This window comes from Hippopotamus amphibius, chromosome 13, assembly GCF_030028045.1.
Source record: "Hippopotamus amphibius kiboko isolate mHipAmp2 chromosome 13, mHipAmp2.hap2, whole genome shotgun sequence".
NCBI lineage: Eukaryota > Metazoa > Chordata > Mammalia > Artiodactyla > Hippopotamidae > Hippopotamus > Hippopotamus amphibius.
This window is the reverse complement of record NC_080198.1, coordinates 60,633,401-60,657,648: the sequence shown is the minus strand read 5'-3', so window position 1 is coordinate 60,657,648 and position 24,248 is coordinate 60,633,401. Positions and strand designations below refer to the sequence as shown.

General features: G+C 40.4%; 1 pseudogene; it reads right to left on the bottom strand.

Moving 5' to 3' along the window:
- Positions 1-19,368: 19,368 nt before the first annotated feature.
- Positions 19,369-22,646, bottom strand: LOC130834466 (hsc70-interacting protein-like; annotated as a pseudogene).
- Between the last annotated feature and the right edge of the window lie 1,602 nt (positions 22,647-24,248).

The window sequence follows — 24,248 nt, the reverse complement described above, 5'->3', positions numbered from 1 at the left end:
ATATGGGCAACCAAAAAATTTTGTGTAGACCTGATCATATTCCTAATGTTTGTTCATATTCATAATTCCAATGAAGTTATAATGAAGAGTGCTTAAAAATAAGGCACAAAACTTTCAACAGTAGCAGTAAGGAACATAACACATTGTTAAACGGTAGTTTTCAGAGAAAAATATTTTATGTGAAAAAGTCTAAGTAGAACCATAACATTGAACATAAATCAAAATTTAAAAAAAAAAAAAGCAAGAAGAGAAACTGTTAAGATTAAACTCTAAAAGATCATAATGTATATACTGGATGAAAATAAGTAATTTAAAAAATCAATATGCAAACTTTAATTTAGGAGAATTTTAACACAGAAATATGCAACTGTGACACGGATGTGCTATTTATAAATATATCATAGGTAAATTGTCAAGATGATGTAAATCTATCAATGCTGGTGGTAGCAAGGACAAAACTCAGATATATAAACCAAGTTAGGAATTAGCTATCACTCAGAGAAAGAATTACCTGCAAAATGTAAGATTTTGACTATAAGCTAGAAAAGGGCTGTTGAGTCTTACTGGTAGCTCTTGCCCCTGTGAGGCTACAGAAATCTGTCTCTCTTGTGTTGTTAACAGTGAATTGTCTGTAACCTTTTAATGGTTGGCAATGAACTTGCTGGGATAGCTGAGTGATTATCAGTTCTTACACTATACAGATCAATACTCCATCATTAAACTTAGGACAGAGATTTCAGGGAGGAGGAAGAAACTGACCAAGATGCTTTCCCAACATTCTGGTGGCAAGTGGTATAGAAAGGTAAACTGAGATTGTAGCTCATAGTTAAATATCTCTTACACTCTAAAATTCAGAAGATTGCCAGGACATCGAGGGTGACTGAGACCCATCTCTTCAGTATCTGGTTCCTGGTTCTTCTCTATTCCTATCAGTGGCTGTTCTGTGCAGCTTATAGGTATTGATAGCACATGTGGAACTTCTAACATGGTCTCTTCCTTTTTTTTTTTTCTTACTAACATAGGGTTGAATTAGTGGCATTGTGGGAGAAAATTCTTTTGTTGTATGTATACAAGTGTGTATGCTTGCATGCCTGCTGTTTCTATTCCATATTATAAATATTCAGAACATTTTCTTTTCTCACCCATCAACTTTTTAAGTTTAACTTTAAAAATTTTTTAGATACCTTACATAATTCAGTTTTAAAATATATACAGTAATAAATCTTTGTCCCCTCTCTGTTCTCATTCCAACCAACCCATTCCCATTCCTGCAAACAACAAATGCTATTAGACTTTTTGTATCCTTCCAGAGATATTTTGTGTTATACAAGAAAAATTATATAGATACACTCTTTTTCTCTCTTTTTTCACACAAATGGCAGTCTATCTTATATACTTTTTAGCTTACTTTTTTCAGGCAACAATAAATCGATGTCTTCTAACACTTTCTCTGCCCTGGCTATCTCTCCTTTCTTTTCCTACTCTCCCATTTGTCACCCCGCATATGCATTTACTCTGCACTTTCATATACTAGAAACACATTAATCTGCTCATTGTTTATTTGACTTCTTATTGTGCTAAATCCTGTACATTTATGCACTCAATGTTTTCTGTTTAAATGGAACCCCCCCAAGTGATATAATATGCACACTTATGTTCTTTTTTGGTACAGATTCTAGCATAGCACCAAGAAGAATTATGAGTTTAATGAATATCTTTTCCTGACTTTGACTTCTGATTTTTTTTGCCACCCACTTAGTGCTTTGAAACCGGTTCTATCTACTTTTACTTCTATTCAATTAAATGCTAGCTTGTTAATAGATAGCATGGATTGACCAGATTTCTATAGAAGAGATATAGGACTTTTCCTTTATCAAGTCAGTATGATAGGAAAACAGATGTGAAATAATTATAAACCTGTCAGTTCTTTCTAATTGTATCTGTAAACTCAGTACAACCTTAATGAAACTATTGAAATCTTTAAGGAACTTGATAACCATACCTAAAATTTATATAGAAATGGCATATGAATAGCTAACTTAACTTTTAAAAACAAGAGCAAAGGGATATTAAATTATACTAAAAGGCCTTAGGGGCTTCCCTGGTGGCGCAGTGGTTAAGAATCCCCCTGCCAAGGCAGGGGACACGGGTTCTATCCCTGGGCCGGGAAGATCCCACATGTGGAGCATCTAAACTTATGTGCCACAACTACTGAGCCTGGGCTCTAGAGCCCGTGAGCCACAACTATTGAGCCCATGTGCCACAACTACTGAAGCCTGCATGCCTAGAGCCCATGCTCCTCAGCAAGAGAAGCAACAGCAATGAGAAGCCTGCACACCGCAATTAAGAGTAGCCCCTGCTGGCTGCAACTAGAGAAAGCCTGCACACAGCAACAAAGGCCTAACACAGCCAATAAATAGATAAATAAATAAAATTTATTAAAAAATAAAATAAAAAATAAAAAGCCTTAGTAATAAAAACAGGGTAGTAGTGGTGCAAGAACAAATTAATGAATGGAACAGAATAGAATAGACAGAGATACACCAATGTATATATGATAATTATTGTTAATTTTGAGTTATCACAAAACAATGAAGAGAAGATAATTTAGTAGATGGTTTTGGGAAAACTTACTCATTATGTAAGGAAAAAAAATATAACTGGATATCTGCCTAAAACCACACATGGATTAAAGACCTAAACATGAAAGTTGAAATTATAAAATTATTAAAAGAAAATGTAGAAAACTATTTGAAACCTAGGGAGAGGAAAGAACTTGTTTTTCTTTTTTTTCATGCTGAAAATTTTCAAGTATGTCAAAAGTAAGGGAATGGAACAAAGAGCTTCCATATAGCCATCACCCAGATTTTAAAAATAGTAAGATTTTGGGACTTCCTTAGTGGTCTGGTGGTTGAGACTCTGCGCTTCCAATGCAGCGGGTATGGGTTTGACCCCTGGCCAGGGAACTAGGCTCCTGCATGCCTCATGGTGTGGAAAATAATATAATAATAATAATAATAATAATAATAATATTTTGTCATGTTTTCTTCTCCTTTCTTTGTCTTGTTTTTACTTTGTCAAAATATCTTAAAGCAAATCCAAGATTTCATATAAGTTCATCCTATATAGTCCACAGTGTACTCTTAAAAATATGGACACATTTTCTATATGTATCCACAATGCCATCAGTGCACCTGTAAAAGATAACAATAATTTTTCTTTTTTGGCTGTGCCGCAAGGCTTGTGGGATCTTAGTTCCCTGACCAGGGATTGAACCCAGGACCCAGCAATGAAAGCATCGAGTCCTAACCACTGGACCTCCAGGAAATTCCCCAAATGACAATAATTAAGTAAGGGCTTTTTAAACAATCAAAATTATACACATTATGTACTTCAGAACAGTTTCCTGGGTGGGGAAGGGAAGGGAAAATGGGAATGGAGTATGGAGACAAAAGAGAATAAATAAGCAGAATAAGAACAAAACCTTGCCTCTACCAGTAATGATGAGGTACTGCGAGCTGAGTAGCATGACTAACTCTCCATGCCCAGGTAGGGGCAGGGGTAGGAGGTGAAGAGCTGAGACAGGTTATATCTTTGGTGAGCCTAAAATAATGGGCACTTTCATCACAGGATTTGAGAAACTAGACACAAATATCTGAACAAATATCTCTCCCACTGCCTGACTCTCAATATTAGAGACTGACTACAAAAGATCCTTTCTTAGACTGAAAAGAGGTCGTGAAGTGCTCAAAAACCAAACCAAACCAAAACACAATATTGAGGGGGAATGTCAAAGGGTCACAGAGCCAACTAAAGAGCTCCCAATAGCCAAAGTTGGAACGATTCAAGCCACTAAATAATAAGGTGCTGTAGTATTGGATTATAACCCAACATATAATTATCCATGAGTTCATACTAATATAAACAAATCATTGAATAAATTAATAAAAAGAGAAGAAGAGACAAATGTCTCATGCAAAAGAATTCCCAGTAATTTACGTAGATGTTCCACCCACAATAAGGGGGAACGTAACTCCGTATTCCTCAAGTATGGGCTTCACATAGTGAATTCCTTCCAAAGAGGGCAGCACGGGAAAGGGAGGAAAGAGGAAAGAGTAACTTTACAGTGGAGGAAGCTGGCAGACGCTGTCTCAGCAAGGGAATCAAGTGCAACATCAAGAGTCATAAATCATGGTGATGGTACGTACTCTGGACATGATGTGATGAAAACAGCACTATACTCCAATGAACTCGTTCCCAACACCCCATAACCCCAGGCTAATCATGAGAAAAACATCGGACAAATTCCAGTAGAAGAGCATCCTGCAATACACCTGACCAGGACTCCTCGAAACTATGAAGGTCGCGAAAAATAGAGAAAGTCTGGGAAACTCTTACAGCCAAGAGGAGCCTAAGGAGGCAGGACAAATAATGTAATATGGTATCCTGGAACCAAAAAAGGTCATTCGGTAAAAACTAAGGATATCTGAATAAAACGAGCTTCAGATATTAATCATGTATCAATATTGGTTCATTAATTATAACACATACTGTACTAACATAAGATGTCAATAGCAGGGGAAACTTGGGGGTTGGGTGGAGTGGGATGTAATATGGGAACCCTCTGTCTCCATTCTTCTGTAAATCGAAACTGTTCTTTAAAAAAGGGTCATGAAGTCAGTGGTTAATGGAATACATGGTAAAAATTTCCTTTCCTCCCTTCCAGCTGGGAAGGTTTTTTTGTTTTATTAATATTTTTTTTGTTTTTGTTTTTGCTAAACACAGAGGAGATCTTTGTTCAGAGAAGCGTTTTTCTGCTCCCACTTTTGGGGTTATGAGTGAGCTTGCCAAGGTTGAAGGCAGATGCCTTAGAACCTTTGAGTAGATAGTACAACTATATAATTAGTTGGAACTTGGAGAGACTCCCAAGGCAGCTGAGAAATGGCCAGTAGTGTACACTGATGGCTAAGGGCTTCTAAGTGTTAGAACAGAGGACTCACTCCTTTGCAATCTTCAAAGTTCAGCCAAATGCAGTTAGAATGATATTTTCAACCAATCTGAAGTAAGAGAAGTGATTCTAGTCATAGGATCTCTGAGCAAAGTGTTCAGAGAATACTACCAGTTGGGGCCTTCAGCTCCTTCTCCTAGCATGGTACTTGGCACTGAGTAGGTACTTAGAAAATGTTCATGAAATAAATGGTAATATGCTTCTAGAGTTCCATACAGTATTACAATATTTTACATATGGTTCTAATGAAGTAAAGAGCTGTATAGCCTGGCTGGCAAAATATCATAATCATTGCCCGAATAAACATTTATTAAATATCTTCTAATCCATGGAATTCATCTTTTATTAGTTCATCTACTCTTAGTTTCAAATCTCTGAGTAGCAGAACTACGTCTTTTATTATGGGGAATGTTGGACCATGTGTCACCTGAAAGGTATCTTTCCCTAAGTGTTTATTAATGTGCTAGCTTGAACTCAAAGCTGGCCTATCAGGAATGGTTAATGTTTTCCTCATGAGCAATCTTGACGCAGTTGAATGTTATAATTTTTGTGTGTATTTTTATTAGCTCAGAACCTTGCCAGTTCACTCATGCTAATCTGCAATTCCTGTAATTATCGCAGAAAAAGTACTCTGGCAAGTTAACCTCACTTCTCAATGCAGGCTTAACAGGAAAAAGTTATTTTGAGTGCTCAATGGATTACAAGTGCTGCTTTACAAAACACACTGTAACACACTTTACTTTGAGATACAGCCTGAAATAGTTAAACAAGTTCACTGATATTAAGTGGGTATATTTCCATCCTTTATTTTTCTCTACTGACTTCATCACTTAAGATATATCTGACTAGATGCTGGCGAAGGACCTCCTGGAAGCGTGCAGCCATGGTGGAGGGGAGTGGGGGGAGCTCCCTGTTTGTGGAGGAGAGTGGACATCATTGGAGATAAGTGTGATTCAAATGGCTAGCTCTGGTGGAATATCATTGAGAGAGTAGTAAGAGGTTATAATCAGGGATTATGCAGTGAATCTGTGGATTGAAAGTAAGTAATAACTGCTTAATATAATCTAAGACTCAGAAAGACCCACGATAAAATAACTGCGAGGAAGTAGAATCAAAATGCAGTCCTGGGGACTTTCCTGGTGGCGCAGTGGTTAAGAATCCGCCTGCCAATGCGGGAACATGGGTTCGAGCCCTGCTCTGGGAAGATTCCACACGCTGTGGAGCAACTAAGCCCGTGTAATACAACTACTGAGCCTGAGCTTTAGAGCCTGTGAGCCACAACTATTGAGCCCACATGCCACAACTACTGAAGCCCACGCACCTAGAGCCTGTGCCCCACAAGAGGAGCCACCACAATGAGAAGCCTATACACCACAATGAAGATTAGCCCCCACTCGCCACAACTAGAGAAAGCCCACACATAGCAATGAAGACCCAATGCAGCCAATAAATGAATTAATTAATTAAAAGGAAATTAACTTAAAAAAATGCACTCCTGCATGGAAACAACCTAAATGTCCACCCATGCATGAATGGATAAAGATGTGGCACATATATACAATGGAATACTCCTCAGCCACAAAAAGGAATGAAATTGAGTTATTTGTAGTGAGGTGGATGGACCTAGAGACTGTCATAGAGTGAGGTAAGTCAGAAAGAGAAAAACAAATATCGTATGCTAACGCATATATATGGAATCTAGAAAAATGGTACTGATGAACCTGGTGGCAGGGTAGGAATAAAGATGCAGATGTAGAGAACGGACAAGAGAACATGGGGTGAGGGGAGATGGGGAAGGGGAAGCTGGGACGTAGTGAGAGAGTAGCATTGACATATATACACTACCAGATGTAAAATAGCTAGTGGGAAGCTGCTGCATACACAGGGAAATAAGCTCGGTCCTTTGTGACGACTTAGAGGAGTGGGATAGGGAAGGTGGGAGGGAGCCTCAAGAGGGAGGGGATATGGGGATATATGTACACATACAGCTGATTCACTTTGTTGTACAGCAGAAACTAGCACAACACTGTAAAGCAAGTATACTCCAATAAAGAGGTATAAAACAAAAACAAACAAACAAATACCCCCGCAGTCCTGGATGTTTTGATCACTGAAGCTATGACAATAGGGATAACCGTGAAAGCTTATTTCTAAAATAAATGCTTGCAGGAGTCAGTGAGTGGCGAGACCAAAGCAGACTTTTAGAGGAACTGACTTCAAGAAAAGATTCTCTATATAATAAGGGTCAAATTGTTAAACTAAAATGACCAAGACCTCCCAGAGATTCTAGGTCTTGCCTAAACCATCACCGTCAACTCAGACATTTCTAGAGATCGAGTACACTGATTCTCCCACCCTCCGCTCCACTCACGGCCCAGGCTGGACACTGAAGTTCCCCATCAGTCGCTTGACAGTGTGACCAGACAGGCCTCTAAACACAGAGGTCCCTGGGCACTGCAGTACGCTAGAGAAGCTCTTGTGAGAGCGGGTAAGTGCAGCCTGAGTGTCTGGTGAGATCAAACCTGAAGTGAGAGTGAGATAAGGAGAGAGCTGAGTCATTAGTCACTTCTTTTAACGAACTCTCTGAAGTTGGCTGGCTTCGCACTAGACCTGGTGATTAATGGTAGGGAGATAGCTCTCACAATTCAACTTCTATAGGTAGAAAGAAATTTAAAGCTTCCCCTGAGCATTCGCTTCCTCTTTAAATGCTTCAAAACAAATCTCAGTGTCTCTAGGCTGAAGCCAGTTCTCATCTTGCACACAGTCCTTGATGGGCAAGAGGGAGCGGGCCAGCCATGCCCTATGGGACAGTGACCCTTGGTTCTCTGCCTTTTCACAGCACTCTCCCAAAGAGGGAAACAGAGTCATGACATCAAGGGACAAAACGGCAACCCTGAGAGGTCATTCTACTGTCAGAAAGCACACACAAGCTATTCGTCTGAAGAGGAGAAAACTGCTTGCAGTTTTCAAAATGGATAGTCTGGAGTTTGCTAAAGGAGTGCTTTTTTGTTGATCTATCCCTTGTAGAAAAGTATGGATACAAAAGTTAAGAAGATTCAATACTGAGGATAATTTTTTTCTGGCTTGGAAAATTTTTATAACACATAAGCATGATTCTTAGTTCCAGAGATTCAATTACTCAGTTATCAAAGATGATATGGGTAAGGTGACAAGACCCACCATCCACCTGGTTCCACAGAAATCTAGGTTTCATAGTGTTTCCTCTCTCCTCATACCCAATCTGTTAGTCTCATTAATTGTCCTTTCAAAATATTTTAGTTCATCCCATTTTCTCCATTCTCATGACACCATTTTAGTTTAAATCACAGTCGAGCCTCACCTCAACTATGACAATAACCTCTTAAATAGAACTCACTCTTGCTTCTCTATAATCTCTCTCATGGCAGCCAGAGAGAGATTTTTTAAACCTTTGTGAGCTTGTACCGTTCATGAGCTCATGTCATTTTCAATGGCCTCCTTCCAGGGCTGTAGGTGATCTGGCTCTTCCCTACCTTCCAACTTCACTTCCTACCACGTTCTGCCCTAATACCACTGGCCTGTTTGGGGTTCCTGGACTAAACCAACCTCTTATCTGCCAAAGAGACTTTGCCTTCATTTCCTCTGGCTATAATGCTGACCTCCTCATGACTGATTCTTTCCTGTCTTTTAAGTCTTAGCAGAAATGTCACCTCCACCGAAAGGATGTCCCCAACCTGTCCCCTTCCCTTGTCATTCTCCCTTTATTAATATCCTCTGCTTATTTTGTTCACAGCACTTACAATCTGAAATTGTCCTGTTTATTTATTAACGTATATGCTTACTCTTTTTTTAAAAAAAGCCTGCACACTGAAATGAAGAGTAGCCCCAACTCACCACAACTACAGAAAGCAGGCTTCTTATTGTGGTGGCTTCTCTTGTTGCGGAGCATGGGCTTTAGGCACACGGGCTTCAGTATTTGCTGCACGTGGGCTCAGTAGTTGTGGCTCGTGGGCTCTAGAGCGCAGGCTCCGTAGTTGTGGCGCACAGGCTTAGTTGTTCCATGGCATGTGGGACCTTCCCGGACCAGGGCTCAAATCCATGTCCCCTGCATTGGCAGGCAGACTCCCAACCACTGTGCCACCAGGGGAGCACTGTATTTGCTTACTCTTCATCTCTTCTCTCTCACAATAGAATCTAAGCTTTTCCAGGGTAAGAACCATGCTTGTCTTTGTGACATCACTGCATCTACAGTACTTTGAACCATGCCTAGAACATAGTAGATATTCAGTAGAGATTTGTGTAATGAATGAAGAAAGAAGGGTCTCTAGAGCAGGGCTTGGCAGACTTTTTCTGTAAAGGGCCAGAGAGTAAATGTTTTAGTGTTTGTCACTTACAGTCTCTGTTGCCTATTCTTCTTCATGTAAAGGCCATTCTTCACTCTTACAAAAGCCGACCACAAGCTGGATGTAGCACGTGCACCATGGTTGCCAAGCCCTGACCTAGATTAAGGGAGACGTTTATCCATGACTCTAGTTACCTCCAATGTCTAACTTTCGTGTACTTATCTGAGTTCTAGGATGTAGTCGATAAACTGGAGTAGTTGTGTAAGTTGTTAACTCCTTGTCCATGACCCCCAGCCCCCCTTTTTTAAAATATATTTATTTATTTATTTTGGCTGTACCAGGTCTTAGTTGCAGCATGCAGGATCTTCATTGTGGCATGTTTAGTTGTGGCATATGGGATTTTTAGTTGCGGCATGCAGGATCTAGTTCCCTGACCAGGGATCGAACCCCGGGCTCCCTGCATTGGGAGCGTGGAGTCTTACCCACTGAACCACCAGGGAAGTACCCATGATCCCTTCTTAGCGAACCCATTCCACCGACAGTTCTTGGAGAGGAACAGCTTTATAGGCTACCTGATTCCTCTACACTCCTACTTCCTACTTATGGCTGAAGGTACTAGAGCTGAACTCTACCTTAATCAGATATGTCTCTATGAAATTGAATTGGGCCACTAAAATTGAACCAATTAGATGCTGATGGGCTCTTGAAATAAAATAGTAGGGTAGATCCATTGACAAACTAAAGCCAAATGTAAGCTCGTATTTTCAGGGAATAGAGATACCACAATAAAAAGGAGGTCAATCTACTAAAGACACTGAGAAAGAAAGAGACACACAGGTAGAAGCCACAGACCTGAAGCCCCAGGCTCCTGAGAAGAAAGGACTAGCCTTGGGTCCTGAACATCCAGTTCCACATCCCATGCAGCCTAGGCGTGCTTTGCTTATGTGCTTGGATATGTGTGGTCTGTTATCTCTCCTTAACTGACCTAATCTGAGAGAGCTTCTATTCCTGACAATGGGGCTGGATGTTCCAAGTTACTATCAAAGCTATCCATCGATACACACATATCTAATGGATGTCTGCGATGTTTAGGATATCTGATAGACACCATGAGGGCAAATACATATGTACAAGAAATTGTTATTGCCTTCAGGGAGGGTAAATCTAGTTGAGGGATGAGACAGAGATATACGGTCTACGGCCATACCACCCTGAACGCGCCCGATCTCGTCTGATCTCGGAAGCTAAGCAGGGTCGGGCCTGGTTAGTACTTGGATGGGAGATATATGAAATAATAATTAACAGCATAAGGCCGTGTGCAGTAAGTACCTCATGACAGGATTCTATCTATGTGTCTAAGACTTTTTAAAAATCAATTTTAATGGTATAGAAAGCAAAATGAAAATGGACGCTGAGGAAACAATACTATTTCAAAAGAATAACACAAAGTGTATTCTGACAAATAAAAGTGCTTTTTATCAAGAATTATACTTTTATCAAAGTATTTAAGGCACATTTTAGGAGAATTTTGAAACTGCTAACCATGAGTCAGATCTATTCAGGTTAACTGAGAATAAACCATTCTTGTGCTCTTTCTGAAAGAGATAATGACTAACCTCAGATTATCTACAAAGTGTTTGGGTTTAACAACAAAGGGTAGATAAAGTCCTGGGTGTGTTCAAAGTGAACTCTTGGGTATTTTATCAATACAGGTATCAGGTTACCAACTGCTTTAAAAATGCACTCCCTGATATTGTCTCTATGCTGACAAAACATTCACTCAGAAAAACAGTCTCTAGAGACCTGTGCCTGATATGAGTGCATATAGGAATTAATTTTTCCCGAACCAAGATTTGTAGAAATACCATTTTCTAGGGATGCTACCTATAAGATCTACTCAGTCTGAAGTGGAAATAAACTCTAGAAAGACAACAAGTTTATCAGGATTTTTTAAAATAAGTTTTTAATCAAATAATTGTTTTGAAAGGAAATAAAGATGGGGAATGGAGGGAAATAAAGACGGGGAATGGAGAGAAATAAAATTAGTTGTCTGTCATATTAATGTATAGAAATTCAGCATATGCACCATAATCTACTACTTAGGTCCCAACGGTTTTCTTCATCCATTGAGTATATACACTTGATACAAAAGAGGGGATGAAAAAGGAATGAAACTGGGACATTTGTAGAGTCATGGATGGACCTTGAGACTGTCACACAGAGTGAAGTGAGTCAGAAAGAGAAAAACAAATATCGTATATTAACACATATATGTGGGATATAGAAAAATGGTGCAAATCAACCAGTTTGCAAGGCAGAAATAGAGACACAGTTGTAGAGAACAAACACATGGACACCAAGTGGGGAAAGTGGGGAGGGTTGGGGGGGAATGAATTGGGAGATTGGGATTGCCATATATACATTAGTAATAAGAAAAAAAATACCAAATTGTACACTCTAAAGATATGCAGTTTATTGTATGTTAACTGTATCTCAATAAAAGTTCTTAGAAAACAAACAAACAAACAAACAAAACCCAGGGTATGAGTCAGTAATTAATTTGTGTTCCTTTGCCAATACTGATAGTACTATTCCAATTAACTAATGTGTGGTTCTCCAACTTAAGTGTGGATCAGAATCGCTTGTGGGCTTGTTGACACAGATTTACTGGGCCCCACTCCCAGGGTTTCTGATGTAGTAGGTGGGCTGAGAATCTGCATTTCTAACAAGTTCCTAGGTGATACTGCTGCTGCTGGTCTGAGGCACCACACTGAGAACCAATGAACTAACAACATTCACATCAGCTTTGGCCCTATCCCTAGCCTGGACTTCCCTGCTGGATATACCTAGAGAGTCTAGGATATACTAGAACTGTATGAAGAAACAGTGTTGAGGTGGTTTTCTTATGAATTCTATTGCTCAAAATTCATACCATGGTTTCGGGGATTCTGTCTGTAATTCTGATTAAATTTTAATTCCCTCATTTCATATAAGGCCCAATGCCAGCAGATAGTGGTGGCGCAGGTAAAGAGGCCCACGTAGCAGGCTCCAGTGAGATTCACCAGCAAGGAACCACGGCAGAAAATCTTCTCACCAAAGAAGTTCACACTGATTGCTCAGGTGACAGTGCTGGGCCAGTCCAATTTTGGTGTTCGAGGACTGTCCAAAGAAATGGAGTACTGTCACGTTACAGCATGTATGAACCTTGCAAACATTATGCTAAGTGAAAGAGGCCAGTCCTCAAAGACCGCATATTACATAATTCTATTCATGTGACAGTCCAGAACGGGGAAGTCTATAGAGACAGAAAGTAGATGAGTAGTTTTACGGCTAATGGGGAAAGGGAGAGGTGGGGGAGTGGCAGAGGAGGTTAGCTAAGGGGTACAAGGTGTCTTTTTGAGGTGATGCAAATGTTCTAAAATTGTGGCGATGGTTGTACACATCTGTGAATATACTAAAACCCATCGAATGGTACACTTTAAATGGGTGAATTGTATGGTATGCGATTTATATCTCAATGAAGCTGTTAAGAAGAAACAAGGACTGTCCGCTGGCAGTTTGTTCATCCTCATACCATGCTCACCATCCTCCTACTGTCCAAAGAGCTTTCCCTGGTACTTGTGAATGCAAGGCACAAATATTAGTGGCTATTTCTAAAAGCAAAGAAGGGATTCCCAAAATAAAATTAAGCCTTTGTTACCTGTCATTTTTAACCAAAGTGGAAGAAAAAACATTATGAAAAAGCACAAAAGGCATAAGACTGACAAAACCAGTTTTCTGGCTTCTTTGGAAGGTGGCTGGTAAATTAAAATCAAGTGTCCCAAGTGTGAGAACTAGGAAGAAACCACCGAGGCTTCCACTCCAGGAAGCGCAGTTTGAAGGGGACATGAAACTTGGGCTCCAGAAAACATCTTTATACATCCCACAGCATACAGAAGATATTGAGAAGTAAAATAATATTTCCTTTCAAGGTCTATACAAAGAAGCTGGTGTGTGAAGGAAAATGTCCTGAAGAGTCCAGGTCTTGGACACACTGGAAAAAAAAAAAAAAGCAAATGCTTCAGAAAAGAAGCAAATTGCCTTAGACTTAATTCATTAATATGTTCGTAAACCATTTTCTGAGCGCATTTAATAACCTGAACACTATTACTGTGTTGACCCTCCAGGTCGGACACTGCCCTCAGTTCAAATAATACAAAGAAAAGAAAGGCTACCCCAATCCTCAAGGAGCTTATTGTCTAGCAGGAAACATTAAACCAGTGGTCCCAGTACTTTCTGGTGACCACTTTGGTAAATGTTGCTTTGGAAGCACTTAGAGGGATAGGTAACTTACACTGTGCACTTAGAGACAACTTCCTGTAGAAAATGACCCTTGAGCTGAATTTTAAAGGATAAGTAGAAGTTAGCTAGCTAGAGAATGAAGGGATAGGATGTGACAGTGTGGACTTAAGAGCAGACAAGGAAGCTCAGCTTTGGAAGGAACTGTTGGCAGTGGCTTGGCTCCTTCATGGTCCCAGCACACACAGAATAGGTCTACCATGGGTCTAGATTTCCCTGGGCAACACTGACCCTTGGGGTCTGGTGACATCACTTCCTCCTTTTACCCCTTCACTCCCAGAACTTGCCATTGGTGGTGTCTTACTATTGTCACTCACTTCTGCTTGCCTGCCCCGCTATCCTGATTGACTTCTTAGCTCTTCCATCACCTGCGTAACCAACTGACTGTAGTAATTGTCTTCTGCTCCAAAGGAAAAAAAAAATGTGGAAAGGCATGAGAGAAACAGTATCATTTCTGATAGGAAACTGCAATTACCTGTGAATGGCTGGGGTGAAGGATGTGTGAGTGGGGAGGAACAAATAAAACGAGAGAAGTAGGGTGCTAGGTGCTAAATTGAAAACAATGGGGAGCCATTGAAGGATTAAGCAGGGGTCTGATTAGCATTTAGTAAGATCACCTTGGTAGCAATACAGAGAATGGGTTTATTGGGGCTGGCCATGCTCAGCTTAGCAGTAGAAAAACTACTTGGGAGATTGTTTCAATAACATCGTGAAGGGTGATACTGGCACAGATGAGGCAGCAGTTCTCAAACATTTTGGTCTCAGGAGCCCTTCATACTCTCAAAAATTATTAAAGCCTCCAAGATAGCTGACTTAGTTCTCCACAGCACATGCAGACACAACAAGGTGATAGAAAAGAGATTACTGTTGATGAATATTTCTGTTTAAGAGCGAGGATAACGTCTTGAAAATCTCTCAGCTGACTCCCTTCTAGTATTTAAACTAGTCATTGAAAAGAGGGGCAGAGGAAACATCATGCTCGGTTTAAACTAATCATGAGTCTGTCTCTGGGGCCAGGGTTGGGGCTGGATCCAGCCTCCTCTGAAGCTTCTAGAGGCACCTACTAGCAAGGAAGTCGGTGGGAAGGCGAAGTATCATTAGGATGGCAGTCACGGGATTTATCAGTGTAGCCGTCGTCAGAGTCCCATGTCCAGTCATGATTAACCAGAGAGACAATGAAGTAAGGTGAACTGAGGCCTGAGGACCGCACTCTAAGGAACGCTGCCACTTAAGGAATGAGTGAAAGGAAAAGGAAGCTCTGAAAGAAACTGGGGCAGAAGGAACAGGGGTTAGAAGCATGTGGCTCTACGTCAGCCTTCTGGAGCTGAGCGCTATGAACAATTAGCTATCTGATCTTGAGAAAATCACTTAGATTTCCTAAGCCTAAGTTTTCTCATCTATGAGATGGCAGGAATAATTATGCCTATTTCATTCATGCTATTAAGAGGGCGGATTAAGTACAGTAATTGTGTAGTTGGCACAGAACCCTTAATAAACGAGGGCTATTGTCTTATTAGCATTAGTATTAATGAGGATCTGCTTCAGAGATGGAAAGATAATCAGAAGCCAGGGGAAAATAGAATTTTAAAAGTATCTCCGGTGATAAATACTGAAAAGAAGTCGGTTAAGGTAAGCAATGTCATGAAATACTTAAGGGCTGTCCTATTCACATTTTTAGCATCTATTGATACTATTGGCTTATATTAACCTAGCAGTCAGCTAAATCCACAAGATCTTTTTATACAAACTCCAGCCAAACTAGGTCTCCATCTTTCTGTACCTGTGTAGCTGACTGCAAGATTTCAGTTTATCCACTACATAGTATCTAACCCTTGGTTTTAATCCAGTGTTCTAGCCTGACAAGATTAATTTGAATCTTTGATCTATTTGTTTACATTAGATGGCATTTCCATTGTTAATGTCATCTGCATATTTGATGTATACATCTTGTATATTTTTGTCTATTTTAACAGTTAAGTGGTAAGAATATTTAAAAGGGAAGTTACTTTTCTCTAAGCTTCATTCAGTTTCCTCATCTGTAAAATGAGTCTAATTATATTTATTTCACGTAGGGTTGTGATAAATAAGTAAATGCCTGAATGTGCCTGGTCCTGTGTATAGCACAAAGAAGACGTTCCTAAATTCTTCCTGGTTCCTTCCTCTCGTCCTCCCTGTATCACTCTTTTCTTTTTCTCTCCTTTCCTTTTAAATGTCTTTAAAACATTGTTTTAACATATTGCCTTGCTTACAAAGAGAAACTACATATAGAATAGGACAGTGTTTTGAAATCCAATTGGTTAGAATAGATTAAACTGAATTTCACGCTTTGAATTGGTGACAGCTTCCTAAAGTGAGGAAAAAGGCATAAATATACTTCTGTCTCCTTTTCTCACGATCCCCTAATCCCTACTCACACACTCTACCTCCCATCGCCTCCTCCTACATCCCCTTTAGCCCTTCAAAGCAGATCATACTCACTTCACTGCTAATAGAAATATGTTCACTGAGTATCTACAAAGTGCACAGCATCTTTGGTTAGGACTGAAGTTAAGATACTGGAAGCTGAAAACAATCTCTCTGCCTCTTAGGACCTAATGAACTCTGAGTATCTGGGTTTAATCCCCTTAAGCTAGAGTCTCTCCATTTTCCTGTAAATCAACTACCTCATGCTAACACGTTACCTCACGGAAAGAAAGAAAAAAGACCCCTTATGGACTTTTGCCCCCTCTCCCAGGTAATATGTATATTTTATATGTGTATTCTTTCATGCTTTCAACAAATATTTCTGAAACTTTTATTATATGCCAGACATGATTATAACTACTAAGGATATTGTGGAGAACAAGGCAGGCAAGATCCCTGTTCTCATGGGATTTACAGTCTAGAGGAGGGAGAGAGACAATAAACACAAAGAAAAATGCATGAACAGGACAATATTAGACATAAATGTGATATAGAGCATTTGAACAAGTGACATGCTACAGAGTGGCTCCTTTAGGTTGGATGGTAGGAAAAGCCCCTCTAAGCAGGTGGTATTTCAGCTGAGACCTGAATCACAAAAAAGAACCAGTTACACTAAGATCTAAAGACCATTCCAGGCAGAAGACACACTAGTACAAAGCCCCTGAGGTAGGGATAAAATCGCTGTGTTCACAGGGCTGAAAGGATGCCAGCACAGCTGGATCACAGTACCTGAGGGGGAGAGTGGCATGAGATCAAGTGGGAAAACCATGGGCCAGGTCACCTGGCAAGACTTTGCCAACTTGGAGGCCTGTTAGAGTATCCTGGGGAGCTTTAAAAACCACGTGGACCGTTCTCCAGAGATTCTGATTCACTTGATCTGAGGTGGAGCCCAAGCAACAAAAGTTCCCAGGGGATTCCTGTGTGCAGCCAGGGTTGAGAATCAGTGATGTCTGGGTTTCACAAGCTGTGGTAGGGAGTTTGTGTTATCTCCCAAGTGGAATGGGAAGTCACTAAAGGGTATTAAGCAGAGGAGAGATGGGATTTGAATAATTTATTGAAAAGATCCCTCTAGCTGCTCTATGGAGAATGGACTGTAGTGGATCAAGAGAGGAAGCAGGCGATTATTGTCTTTTTGTGGACATGTGCTTTCATTTCTCCTGGGTAAACACCTAGGATTGGAATCGCTGGAAATAACCCAAATGCCTATCAAAAGTCGAATGGATAAACAAACTGTGATATGTTTATACAATAAAATACTACTCAGCAATTAAAAAAAAAAACTACTGATACATGCAATAACATAGATGAATCTCAAAACCATTGTGTTCAGCAAATCAGGCAGACACAAAAGCATATATACTATACTAATCCTCTTATGAGGTTTAGGAAAAGGTAAAATTCATCTGTGGTGATAGAGTCAGAAGTGGCTGCCTCTAGGGGGTCGAGACTGACTGGAAGGGGGTCAGTAGGGGATGTATTAGGATAATGGAAATGTGCTACATCTTGATTACATGAGTAGCCATGTTTATCAAAACTTATTTGAATTGTATACTTAGGATCTGTCCATTTCATTGTATGTGGATTTTGCCTCAATTCAACAAATGCAAAAAGTCTACTACCCACCTATTAGAATGACTTACAAAAGACATCAAGTGCTGGACAGGATGTAGAACAATTAGAACTCTCAGATGTTACTGGTGGGAGTGCAAGATGGAAACTAGTTTGGCAGTTTCTGATGAAATTAAACAGGCCCTTACCATATGATTCAACAATCTCACATCTAGGTGATTTACCCAAGAGAAATAACATTTGTCACACAAAGACCTGTGTGTGAATGTTTATAGAGAAAAGCAAGAGGGGTTACAGGCAGGAGGCTCTTGGCAGTGTCCTGGTGAGAGATGATGGCATAGGAGATGGAGAGAAGGATTGGAGGTGGAATGGAGATAGGCTATGGAGATGAAGAGAAGTCAACACATTCAGGATATGTTCTGAAGGTAGAATCTGAGGGAACCCCACTGTCGATTGTGTGAGAAGAGAGGACTCCAGAATGACTCAGGTTTTTGGTATAAGCGTCTGGATGGGTGATGCTGTCATTTATGGAGCTATGGAAGACTGGGATGAGTAGGCTAGGGTACAGGAAAGTCAAGAGCCCTTTTTTAAAAAAAAAAAATGTTTATTTATTTATTTATTTAGGCTCCTCCAGGTCTTAGTTTTGGTGTGAGGGATCTTTGTTGCCGCTTGCAGGATCCTCACTGCGGCATGCAGGCTCTTTTAGTTGCTGCATGCAAACTCTTAGTTGTGGAATGCATATAGGATCTAGTTCCCTGACCAGGGATCAAACCTGGGCCCCCTGCAGTGGGAGCGTGGAATCTTAGCCACTGGAGTGCCAGGGAAGTCCCAAGAATTCTTTTTTTAACTATGTTAAGTATCAGATGTTTATTAGACTTTGTAGGTATTTTAGCAGTGGATTTCTGGGAAAGATACTTCCATCTTTTATTGTTAAAATATAAACTTTCAATCGGGTCCAGTGGAGAATGCTATGATGATAGGTGGCAGTAGAATGTAGTTCCTTGAAGTTGTGATAGACTCAGGAACAGGCTTATGAGAAGCAGAGTTAGATATACTTCAATGTTTCTGTATAACTGTGGACCCAACAGATAGAAAGAATAGGGAAAAAAAGTTCAGGATGAGATGAAACAATAGTTTAATCCAAGCAAATGGTGCACTCACCTGACTGGAGGTTTCTAAGAACTAATCACACTTGAAAATTAGATACTGATGTGATTTGCATTTAGGGATACAGGCTAATATGGCCATTCCTTATCAGTTGTCTACTGCTACAAAACAAATTACCCCAAATTTTATATTAATAACAATATGAATGTTTATTATCTTAGTTTCTGTGGATCAGGAATTTGAGAGCACCTTAGTGGGTTTTGTTTTTTAGCAGGAAGGGCTTAATTGTTGTTGTTGTTTTAATGTTTTTCAGATTTAAAAAGTGTTGATAAAGGTTTTAATTCCCAGCAGGAAGATGTTATCTAAATGTGGTGGTTCTAATGACAAATCACTATAAACTGATTCAGCTGCCTTTGGGCCAGAGGGAGAGGGATTATCTTCAAAGCACCCCAGGTTTCTTCATGAGAAGGTCAGAGGTACACTGGTTTGTATTATTGCGACATCCACGAGGTGATCTTAGTTGCTTTTCCTTCTGCATGGGCTTTATTTGTCAGAAGGGCCTTAGGCTTGACCTCCAGATTTGGCTGACAACTTACTGATGAGATTCACAACCTTTGGATTGCTCTGATATTTCAATGTATTTGCCAAGTTCTGGGTCACATCCTGGAAGGCTGTTATAACTTCTGGATCCTGTATGGCTGCAAGAACCTCTGAATCACTAATACTTTAATAGAGCCCAAGCATTCCTGCCATTCCAGGCATAGCCCCTCCCATTCCAGGCATTCCTCCAGGAAAAGTACCAGATGTTGGCCCAGGAAAGCCACCTGAAAAATAGCCATATTGAGTCCCTGATTGTCTTCGGACTTCTTCCTCCCTCTGGGCTCACTTTTATTCTTCCCGAGCCTTCTTAACCCTTTGTATTTTTTCTTTGATCTCTCGCTCTTCATGTTTTCACTCATACTTTCTCTGATGTTCAGCAATGTTCTAGGCCGTTGGGTGAACTTCTTCCAGCATTGCACTAGCATCTTCATCATAATCTGGTTTCCAGGCAAGGGCAAGATCATGGGCTGCTTCTACCCAATGGCCCAGAGGTATGTGTGTTTTCCCTGCCCACTTGTAAGCCTGAGCTGAATCAGGATTTATTTCAATATCTCTGTCACAGTCTCAGATGGCAGCATTTGGCTTCTGTAATTTGATGAAGACACTGGCTCTCTTGGCGTACGGAATGGCCAAGCAGGGATTCAGCTTGGTGGCATCTGTGAACAAGTCAACGGCTTTCTGTAGTTCACCATCATTTGGGGCCTAAACAGCAGCCATGGTTTTATCCTTTGCCTGATCCATCATCCCCTCAGTTATCTCTACATATTCATCTCCCATTCCGTGAGTGGCATCAGTGTCTGGTTCAATCACACCTCCAATTTCTAGATCACTTTCCTTGCTTGATGGTTCATCTGTCTTTACGTTTTCCTCTGCCTTCTCACTATTTGGTTTTTCTTCCTTGGTATGTTCTTCTGATTTAGTTTTATGAGTAATAGGTGGTATTTTACCCCCAATGCCCTCCACCCACTCCCTCAGGAAGTGCACTTCTTTGGTGTGCAGGACACTGGCATCCTGTTTACACATTTTCAGGGAGGTTCAAAGCTTGCTCACTTTGGGAGGGTCTGTGGTCCAGTGAGGATGAGGCTGGATTCCAGGCCAGGGTGCTAGGTGAGCATGACCATGTAGAAGGGAAAGGCTGCTTAGTTTTGAATCCAGGTCCCTCTGAAAGTTGCAGTCAATATGTTGGCCAGGGCTACAGTTTTTGAAGGCTTGATGGAGACTAGAGAGTTTGTTTCCCAGGTGGGTGATTCATGTACATGGCACGTTAACACTGACTGTTGGTAGGAGGACTCCGTTCCTTGCTATGTGGAATGCTCCCTGGGCTGTATGAGTAGCTGGCTTCCTCCACAACAAACAGTCCAAGAGTGTGCAAGGTAGAAGAAGCAATGTCTTTTATGACCTAGCTTCAGAAGCCACTCTCCATCATTTCCACAATATCCTATTGATTACAAGTCAGCCTCATTCAGAGCAGAAGTGTCTACACGGGAGTGACTAGCAAGAGGAGAGCATCGTTGGAGGCCATTTTGGAGGCTGGTGTCAACTCCCTTACAAGTTTTGTAGTTTACGATATGTTAAGAGTATAAAGGGACCCATCTTGGTAGTGGTGTATGAGAAAAACTCCCTAGGTATTTGTGGCTCCAGACCTCATATGCAATTCAACCAGCTTTAGAAGATATCGTCAAAAGAATTTGAGAACATAAGCTTTTTCTGTTAAGCAATAAGCATTTTTCAAAACATTGGGAAGGCTTACAATTAAATATAGAAGCGTTCTAAAAATCAAACACATGGTATTAGTATTTTTGTGTAAAGGAATCTGTATATTTAGTGTTTTAAGATTTTATAATATTCAGGAGAATATGACCTATTGGAATAACACATTATATGTGTAATGCTTATTTAAAATGTAAAACTAAGTAATTGATTTACATTTGTGATTTTAGGTGGAAATTTTTCTAATGTAAATGCAATACTCGACATTTAAAAGAACTTAAAATTAACATGGATAAGATTAATTTATTAGATATATGTGAATTACTTAAGTAGGTGGAAAGTGTGTTTTGGTTTTGGTTTTGGCTTGTTCTTTTGGTCAGACAACTGAAGAACTTAAAAAAAAATAAATGGAATATATTAAATTTATAAATGCAGCTTAAATTTTTAAAGTGGGTTAATTAAATGTGACCAAACATTAATCAAAAGTCCCCTTAGAGGACCACTCTAATGCAGCAGTCCCGGGTTCGATCCCTAGCCAGGGAACTAGATCCCACATGCCACAACTAAAGATCCTGCATGCAGCAACGAAGATCCCACACGGGCAACAAAGATCCTGTGTGCCACAACTAAGACCCGGTGCAGCCAAATAAATTTAAAAAAAAAGAAAGGAGTTGTTTACATTTACCTATATCTATAAAATTTTATAAATTTATAAGCTTACAGAAAAATCTCCTTGGGTTTCGATTTTATAAAGTCAAGCATTAATTTTTCAAAACCAATGTAACTTTTGAATACTTTTCCTTGAATGCTCAAAAGTTAACCTTGAGTAAGTAGATTCACTTGGATGGCAGGTGGGGAAGGGGGAGAAGAGAGATTTTGGCTGATGGGCCAAGTCCTGCCTGAATAAATTTGGTCCTGACTCTTGCTCCTGCCTGATGGCTGAGCTGGTCCACCAATATGAGCTCTTCCCTGCTAGGGCCAGAGGGTGGGGGAGGGGGGCAGGGAGCCAGGCCTCTGCCTGGGTTGTCACTTCCCCCCCCCACCTCCTTGATCTCACTGTGCTCTGTGTGTGTAATAAGTGTTGCACTAGCCTTAATACCAATTCACAGCATGATTCTTGCTTTCTCCAAAGAAGCTGAGCTTATGGTATGATGGTCTTTATTAATGTGCTCTTTGATTGTCCAAGGGACTTCTAACTGACCTGCAGGACTAATTGTGGCTGCATTAAGCAAGTACAGTAAAAAACATCAGAGGGTCCTGAATATAAAAGCTGCAAATTCACCACATTGTAGTAAGACGACTTATTGATATAAAATAAGAAATACAGCCAAACATTGACTAGTACAGGGTAGCACAGTCTCACATGTAGCTTTGGGTTGTAATATTGAAGCTTAAAATCCACTATAACTGCTCTTATGCCTGAACCCCCTACCCAGCTGGGTTGTGCTCTTAAATTTCCCATTAACTGTATCTTTGTGTCTTCCATCAACGTTCAACTGCCAGTTGGTGTTCTTTGCCTGGGATGGCATCTAGGTTCCTGAGGAGAGCCTCAGAAGTCCTGAGCGCCAGAGTAGGGGCTGCTCTTTGACACAGGATGGCCTGCTCTTCAAAAAGGCACCTGTCCAGTGCTCGGCCCTGCTGCCTTTCCTATGGGTTTTAGCATGGTTTCTTGTTGCTGCTGTAACAAGTTATCGCAAACTTGGTGGCTTAAAACAACACTTTATTCCCTCATAGTTCTGGAAGGTGTAAGTCCACAATCAAGGTATCAACAATGCCATGCTCCTGCTGAAGGTCCTAGGAAAGAACACTTCCTTGACTCCTTCCAGCTTCCGGTGGCTGCTGACAATCCTTGGCGTTCCCTGGCTTGTAGCTGCGTTACTCTCATGTCTGCCTCCATCTTCACATGGCTGTCTTCCCTCTGCATGTCTCTCTGTGTCTTCATTTGGCCTTCTCATTAGGATGAGAAGTCAGTCATTGGGTTTAGGGCCCACACTAATGCAGCAAGATCTCATCTAAACTAATTACATCTGCAAAGACCCTACTTCCTGATAAGGTCACATTCTGAGGGTCCAGGTGGACATGAATTTGGGAGGATACTATTCAACCAGGTGTACCATTCAACACACAAAGGCACTGGGGCTGCAAGTTCAGGCCATGTTTAGAGCCAGGTGCTTGAGGACGTGGAGTGTTGTGATGAGGATTCTGAGGTCTGCTCTCTATCCAAAGAGGAGGCATCAAGTGCTCTATGCAGGAAAGTATCATGGTCAGAGTATCATGGAGGATTGCTTTGGTCACAGTGTGTAAAATAAATTGGAGCAGGGAGGGCTAAAGAGGAAAGAAAACCAGTTTTACCAATTGGGTAATTCAAGTGATAGGTAATCCAGTCTTGAGTCAGGACAGATGGTATAGGAATAAGAGGAAGGGATAAGTGGGAGACATATTTATTGCAAATTCAGAGTTAACCAGACTTGGCAATTAATGTGTGGTGGATGGGATGAAGTGAGTGAATAAAGGGAAGCGTGTAAGGGGACTGTACAGTACAGGTGGTCCTTGAACATCATTGAGTGGTTGCCAAATGAGAAAGCGTATTACCCTGAGGGCTGGGATTAAAGAAAAAGGCAAGGCTTGAGGATCCCACAGCGGTGGACCCCAGAGACATTATGAGTGGTCAGGGAGTTGGAAGTAGGCTCTTTCAGTTGGGATTACTTCCATGAAAAGTATTCCATGTTTGTATAAGAGGATTCCACGGTATAGTCATAACCTGCTTTTGCTTTTTTTTGTTTTCTTAGTACTCTACCTACATCAGGATCTTTGTCTGGATAATGTACTTTTAATTTTAATACATATTGCCAGTTATTTTCCTAAAAGGCTATAACAATTCACTTTTCCACTGGCATTTATGAGAGCCCCCTTTCCTCCTTATTCCCACGATTAGTAGGTATTTCACTCTTTAATTTTTGCTATTTGAAAATATAACTTCTTTTAATAGCTGCAAAACATTCCATCATATCAACATACCATAAAATAGTTAAACATTTTCCTATTTTTGGACATTAGATTGTTTCCCATTTTTTGCTATAATAAAATTAATAACCCAGAAATGGGCATTTTTATACATAAATCTTTGTCCA